At 40.3% G+C, this 7,941-nt stretch overlaps 1 protein-coding gene across 3 annotated transcripts in view; it reads right to left on the bottom strand.

The window, feature by feature from the left end:
- Window positions 1-7,513, bottom strand: part of LOC106876760 (serine/threonine-protein phosphatase 6 regulatory ankyrin repeat subunit C) — a 72,025-nt gene extending 64,512 nt beyond the window's left edge. For 2 of the 3 annotated variants that reach the window (XM_014925487.2, XM_014925452.2), the window contains exon 1: window positions 6,735-7,513. The gene's annotated coding sequence lies outside the window, so the exon portion shown is untranslated. The remainder of the gene's footprint in view (window positions 1-6,734) is intronic. The other variant, XM_052966942.1, reaches the window with a different exon arrangement.
- Between the last annotated feature and the right edge of the window lie 428 nt (window positions 7,514-7,941).

Genomic DNA, 7,941 nt, shown 5'->3' with positions numbered 1-7,941 from the left:
ATGTGTGTAAGTGTGTTCGTGTCGGAGGTTTGCATTGTATTGATGTGTGTGATTTTGCGTATCTGTGTGTCTTTGTTTTGGGCGTGCACCTGGGGAGGAGGCTTATGTTAGAGTATGTTGAGCTGTGGTCTGTATTTTTGAATAAGATTATTTTCCTTATTTATTCGTGTTTGGTCAGTGGTGTTGTCTGAGCATTGGTATAATGGGAAAACTAGGAATTTGGGAGACTTGTTTTGTGCACACAGATCTAAATGCCCACTGAGTGGTATCTGTCTTGTGGTGGGATCCCTCAATTGTTGGCGGTGGACTGTCATCCTTTCTCTGAGAGTAAGGCTCGTTTGCCCTATGTATTCTTTGTGGCACCCATATATATACTGCTTGCTTGCTTCTTTTGCTTTTGCTTCGTACTCTTGCTTGATGGCACGTACTGGGGTCGTCCCAGGTTAGTGGTCCCAGAGATACCATCATGCATGGAGCTGACCAGGTCTGCCAGTGCCCTCCATCACTGGCAGTCCCATGCCACCCCCTCTGCACCCTTCAAGATGACATTGAGCCTCTGGAGATCTTCCTTAATCATGTTCAGCCATCTGGTGCAGGGCCTGCTGTGAAACCTCTTCCAGCCTGTACCTGTTACATCAAATGGGAGTAAAGCCCTGGTAGGATGATTTAGTGGGAGACAAAAGGCATATCTGTACAAGAGCGTGTGACAGATACCTATGAGGTGGGAGGCTATGGCCTGATGTGTGTGCATGCAGTCCTTGGTTGGAAACATGATGGTACTGTCTGGTAGTCTCGATAGTTCTCAGGGCTCTGCTATTGAAGCCCTCAATCCTCTCTGAAAAAGTCTTTGAGAGGGGGCACCTTTCTGTTTCACAGAGTAAAATGCAGAGGGCTAATATATAGGTCGCTGGATGGATATACATATAGATGTGTGTGTGTGTGTGTAAAATTCAGCAACATGATGTAAGGTTATTACATTTTAATTATTGTGTGTACACATGCACACACACACAAATGCTCTCCATCAACACCACCACCGTCTTGCATGTACTTATGTGTTTGTACGTGTGTGTGTGTGTGTGTGTGTGTATGTGTGTGTGTGTGTGTGTGTTGTTTTTTCTTCATGTGTCCTTGCATTGGCACAACATCAGCAACAGTGATGTTGTTTATATATTTCATAAACAAAACATTTGGCAATCATTCGGCATGTGAAGATGGTGAATAAGATATTCTACTCCAAACCAAGTGTGGGTTGGAATCACGAAGGGCTCCTGGCTGTAGAATATGATCTTGAGAAATTTCACCCCATCCATGCCAGCATGGAAATAGCAGATGTTAAAAATGCTAACACACACACACGTAGCCTGTTGATGACCTTGTCCTCTTAGCGGAATCTGTAAAGGAATTAAAGAAATTCCAGGCATGGGAACAAAACTTGGAATTGAGTGACTTTAAGGTTATCCTGTACGACTAAAGTTTTAGTAAGTAGGAAAGATGACTGAACCCTGGCTCCTTCAGGGAAATGGTCTGGCTCAGTATCTAGAAAAGGACCAGGTATAAACTCCAAAAGCAGTACATAATGTATGCTACGGACATGCAAGAGATGCAGTAGAATCACTTGTCTTAACATATTCTGTCTCATCCATGCAAGCATGGAAAAGTGGATGTGAAACGGTAATGAAAATTCCATGGTAATATGGAATATGGATGTTAACAAACAATGATGATGATGATAATGATGATGACGACAATGATATGGGTACCTCAAAGCAGACACTGAAGTTCTGTAGTTCGTCAATTTCTGTCAAACTATCCGACCTATGTCAGGCTAGAAAACAGATGTTAAATGACAATGATGATGATACAGACACACACATACACACACACACACACCAGATGTTAAAACAGTGATATTGTAGTATATGGCTATATATACTGCTGACACATAATTACCTTGTCTTACAAAGCACAAAGCGACACACTGTGCCCTGTGTCTGGGATGGTCATTACTAGAATGTCTAATCAATCAAAGTTGACCTAAATTATTTATCTAAATGTATCTATCATGCTGTAGTGTTTTGTAGTCCAGTACATTATGCACCTGCTGAGTCTAATGTTGTTGCTGTTGTTGTTGTTATTGTTCAAACCTATACCAGTCCTGTTTGTCCCAACCAGGCATGGGCAACCCTTCTTGAGAAGCAAGCTGCATTCAAGTAATCTTTTTAAGTGGGCCATTCAGAATGTCATGGGCTGCATGCAGCCTTCAGACTTCAGATTGCTCATGATTGGTCTAGATCAGAGGTTCTCAACATGGACAGTACTGCCCCCAAAAGGGCATTGGACATACTGAAGGGGGCATTAGGCTTTAGTGGGCAGTGAGGTGAATGGTGAGGTAACGTAATTAATAGACTAAATTTGCCTATAGTAGTCATCATCATCATCGTTTAACGTCCACTTTCCATGCTAGCATGGGTTGGACGATTTGACTGAGGACTGGCGAACCAGATGGCTGCACCAGGCTCCAATCTGATCTGACGGAGTTTCTACAGGTGGATGCCCTTCCTAACACCAGCAGTAATTATATTGGCTGCGTGGTAAGTAGCTTGCTCACCAACCACATGGTTCCGGGTTCAGTCCCACTGTGTGGTGCCTTGGGCAAGGGTCTTCTACTATAGCCTTGGACCGACCAAAGCTTTGTGAGTAGATTTGGAAAACGGAAACTGAAAGAAGCCCATTCTATGTGTGTGTGTGTGTGTGTGTGTGTGTGTGTATGTTTGTGTGTCTATGTTTGTCCCCCCATCATTGCTTGACAACCAATGCTGGTGTGTTTATGTACTTGTAACTTAGAGGTTTGGCAAAACAGACTGATAGAATAAGTACTAGGCTTACAAAGAATGAGTCCTGGGGTCGATTTGTTTGACTAAAGGCAATGCTCCAGCATGGCTGCAGCAAAATGCCTGAATCAAGTAAAAGAGTAAAAGAGACAAAGCTAGTAATAATTATTGAAATAAAATGAGATCTCATCAGGCACCGGAAAGTCGTTAACTTGCAATGTATAAAGTAAATTTATAAAATTTGTGTTTACTCTTTTACTTGTTTCAGTCATTTGACTGCAGCCATGCTGGAGCACCACCTTTAGTTGAGAAAATCGACCCCAGGACTTATTCTTTGTAAGCCTAGTACTTATTCTATTGGTCTCTTATTGCCAAACCACTAAGTTACGTAAATACACCAGCATCGGTTGTCAAGCGATGGTGGGGGGGGACAAACACACACACACACACACACATATACATATACATATATACGACGGGCTTCTTTCAGTTTCCATCTACCAAATCCACTCACAAGGCTTTGGTCAACCCGAGGCTATAGTAGAAGACACTTGCCCAAGGTGCCACGCAGTGGGACTGAACCCGGAACCATGTGGGTGGTAGGCAAGCTACTTACCACACAGCCACTCCTGCGCCTATATGTTTATTAATTTTTTTTATCATCTGGGGTAAAATTTATAAATTATCAACCATGTTAAGTTGGTTTAGTTGTAATACCTCATTCACCACTTTGGTGGGCGTTAGGCAAAACAGTCACTTGAAAGCAGGGGTTGCAACATAAAAAAAGCTAAGAACCACTGGTCAAGCCCTATAATCAAAGGTATTTCCAGTCATGACCACCCCTTCCTTTTTCAATGACATAGTGTATAACTTAAACTATATTATCCTGTATATCCATTTTTTAAACGATAGTGTGGTGTAATCTCAGACAGATTTGGCTGCTATTTTTAGCTTCTCTGGTGACCACATAGAAGCTTCATCGTTGGCTCAAGTCTTAATGTGGTAATATCTGTTGCACTCCACCTATCACATACAAAATAAGTCAAAGCTAAAGCAGAAGTCTCTGAAAATAACTGGGCCACTATTTCATGGAACAGTTTCCTGTTGCCCTCGGTAGATGCAAATAAGGCAGTGCTGTAGGCTAATGATGCACTCATTAATTATAGCCATAATCCTCTGGATGGTCTCTATACAGGGGTAGCCAGCACATAAAAACAGGGACCTAGTTTTATTTAAATAGGATAATGTGTTTCTGAAAGCTAATGAAGATAAAACAAACTGGTTGATTTTGGTAAACTGAAGAAAACCAAAAACACCATTCTCCTCAATACATAAAATTGTAATTAACCTTTTATAAAAAAATCAAGAAAAACAAATAAATAAATAAATAAATAAATGAAAAAGTAATTGAACCAACAAGGGCGTCTCTATGTGTTAACTTGGCATGCTGGAAATAGCAGTCAAGTCTCCCTCAAATCAATCCTTATTACTCTTAAAAAGAAGATCATCATCATCATCATCATCGTTTAACGTCCGCTTTCCATGCTAGCATGGGTTGGACGATTTGACTGAGGACTGGTGAAACCGGATGGCAACACCAGGCTCCAGTCTGATTTGGCAGAGTTTCTACAGCTGGATGCCCTTCCTAACGCCAACTTTAAAGATGTGATTTTAGATAATACTGTATCCCCCTCGTTGTTGTCATCATTGTTACTGTCACCGTCATCATCATCATCATCATCATTATTATCATCCATTTTAATGTTTACTTATCCATGCTTGCATGGGCTAGACAATGTTTATTGAGAGAGACTTTTTGCAGCTGGAAGCCTTTCCTGTTGCACACCCTTACCTGTTTTCAAGAAAGATATTTCCTCATGGCCAGACATGTTTTTGTAGAATATTGCATGTTGTACCATCGTGCAACTCTAACTTTTATAGAACTTAGCATTCATTAATATTTCTCTTGTATTTCTTAGGTCAATGCTTTTGGATCCACGAATAAAGTACAGTGAAGTACTAGGACTTGGGGGTTTATTCTTCTTCTCCTTCTCCTCCTTCTTCTTCTTCTCTCCCTCTCTACCCCCTCACAAACACATACATGCACACACACATATGCATGTACATATGCACCCCCCACACACATATGTTCTCACTGGAAGAAACTGACCTGGAGAGAAATGAGCTACATTAGGTAAAAAAAAAAGATGCCAAAGACATACATCATGTCATGATACTGTTGCTGATTCCATCAAGAGTTAAGACCACCATCACCATTACCATTCCCATCTCCTCCATGGTCACCACTTGTTCACCTTTGACAGACATTCTGACAAAAGTGAGCAAGCTGAAACTTCGAAGTTACTGTCAACTTGTGAACCATTTCTTTGTAAAAGTTCAATGAACCTCTATACTAAAAAGTATTGAATAACCCTTCAATTTAAAGTTAAAGTGTTTTTATTTATAACTTGACATAAAACAAACATTAATACATATATATTGTGTTCCTACAGAAAAGAGTTGGAACATTAACTAGAATGCAAAAAACTGTAATTTCTTGCCAGTGGCATGTAAAAAGCACCCTTCGAATGTGGGGCTTTATGTAGGCAATGGTAAGTGGCTAAGATCTTTGGTGATATGTTGTACTTGAGAAGACGCGTCAAACCAAGTGAAAGCGTAGTTGTGGCCAATGCTGGTGTCACATAACTGGCAGCCATGCCAGTGGCATGTAAAAGGCACCAATTACACTCTTGGAGTGGTTAGTGTTAGGAAGGGCATCCAGCTGCAGAAACCATGCCAAATCAGATTAGAACCAGGTGCAGCTCTCCAGCTTACCAGTTACAATCAAACCGTCCAACTCATGCCAGCATAGAAACTAGATGCTAAATGATGAGAATGATGATGATGTTCCATACTTTAAGCATCACAGACAACAATCATTACAAGAAAAGATTTTTAAAAAAATGGAAATTTTACACCCACCCCACTTCTTTTGTAATTTTTCAGTGTTCATTTTCTTTTGATATTTTTGTTCAGATTTATGTTTTAAACATCTGACTTCACCATTTTTCAAAATTATACTGAACTTTTTAAAACGTACTTCTTAAAAAAAAAAAAGGAAGTTAAAACTGATGACCTTTGTGAAAGGTGAATGGGTTGTAGGTGACTAAATAATATCCTCTCTTCCTTCCATTTTTTTTTCAGAATCATTATTTACTATGCTTAAACATACACACCCGAAGAAATCACAATTTTTAGTTTACTAGATAATTTCAGCCTCCATTGTATAGGAACGCCTATATATAATACCACACACACAAATATATACATGTATACACAAGGCTTTGGTCGGCCTGAAGCTATAGTAGAAGGCATTAGCCCAAGGTGCCACGCAGTGGGACTGAACCCAGAACCATGTGGTTGTGAAGCTAACTTCTTACCACACAGTCACGCCTGCGCCTAAACATGCGTGCGCGCACATGTCACGACTTTAATGTTTTACATGATGTTTGCCAGGTGTTGTGTGTATATGTGTTATGATGATTCTGATTTATAAAAAAAGGCGTAGCGTGTGGTTGAGGCACCCATGCCTTCACAATGTTATTAGTGAGAAGACAAAACGAAGCAATGTCAACCGAATCGAAAACTCGAGTTCGTTGTAAGCCCACGGTTATATATTCGTAAGTATATTGCCCGAAAGATTGTAGGTAACTGTTACGATTTTGGGCTTTCTCAGGGTGTTAGCGATGTAATCGGAGTGAAATGGCTCGATACTTGTACGAAACATGCAAGAACTCTATGACAATTATTACGTACTCCATCTAAGACAATCATAATAATTCAAGCAATTTTTCTTTGTAACGAATTATATAATAAATAAATAAACATAAATATACTTACCCCTGAAGCATATGACATACGTTAAAATTCAGTTCTTATTGTTTTTGTTTTTAGAATGGAACCACAAGCAGAAGCAGAAGCAGAAGCGATTGATGCTTCAAAGCAGCCAGGGGAGGTAATTATGAGAACAATATTCTTAAGAAATTTTTCTCTCTTAAAAAAAGTCGGCGAGCTGTAAGAATCATTTGCACGCCGGAAGAATTCTTAACGATAGTTCTTTCGGTTTTTCGTTCTGAGTTCAAATTCCGGTGAAGTCGTCTTTGCCTTTTATCCTTTCTGGGTCGATAAATTTAGTATCTGTTGAGAACTGGAGTTGATGTAATCAACTAGTCCCTCTCCCATCACGTCAAATTTATATTATACTAGAAAGAATTTTTCTCTTCTGTATTAATAAAAGCGAAATTGTGTCTGTCCGTCTGGAACCTCTGTATCTCAGTCTACATTTCCTTTACATAGACATATTACACCTTTTTGGAATCAAGATAATCCCGGGATTGAAAACCTGCCCTGTATTTGTTTCTTGAACATCCAGCATTAGGATCTGATTTAAAAGCATTTGGGTTGCTATTTCTAGCAGGTAAAGCGACCGCGAGAGGTTTCAGAGTCATAGCGTTACTGAGATAGGTGAACAAGAGTTACCTCCCTCATCTTAAAGTTTTACGAAGGAATTCAGTAGTTCTTTCATCTTTTCCAGTAATCAGACTGCGACCACGCTGGGGCACCACCTTGAAAAATTTTAATCGAACAAATTGACACCAGTTCCGTCTTTTTTTATGCCTGGTACAAGCGGTGATGGGGGGACAAGTACAGACGCAAAACCACAATATATATATATATATAGAGTTATTAATATTTCTAAGTCTCTCTAAAGGAGACTACGGCAGCGGTACTGGAAATTAATAGTTATCGCCAAGCCAACATGGCAGTCCCAAAATTAGGACGAAAGCTGCCGTGAATTAGCTCCAAGAAGCCATCGCCTCTAGCTAGCTATGTGACACACGAAACCTGTGTCCTTTATAACCTTCGAACAGGGGAGGTCAGCAGTGTCCCCCTGCTGGTTTGGCATCTGCAGACTAGTTTCAGGGTGTTGCCCCTTGTCAATGCAGAGCAGCCAAGCCCTAGCCAGGCGGCGCTGCTGACTATCTGCTCGAAGGTTATTTATCTAATTTCAGTGGAATCTATCCACTGGTTTTCAGAAATAGAGTTA

This window comes from Octopus bimaculoides, chromosome 4 (assembly GCF_001194135.2).
Source record: "Octopus bimaculoides isolate UCB-OBI-ISO-001 chromosome 4, ASM119413v2, whole genome shotgun sequence".
NCBI lineage: Eukaryota > Metazoa > Mollusca > Cephalopoda > Octopoda > Octopodidae > Octopus > Octopus bimaculoides.
This window is presented reverse-complemented; position numbering and strand designations above follow the sequence as displayed.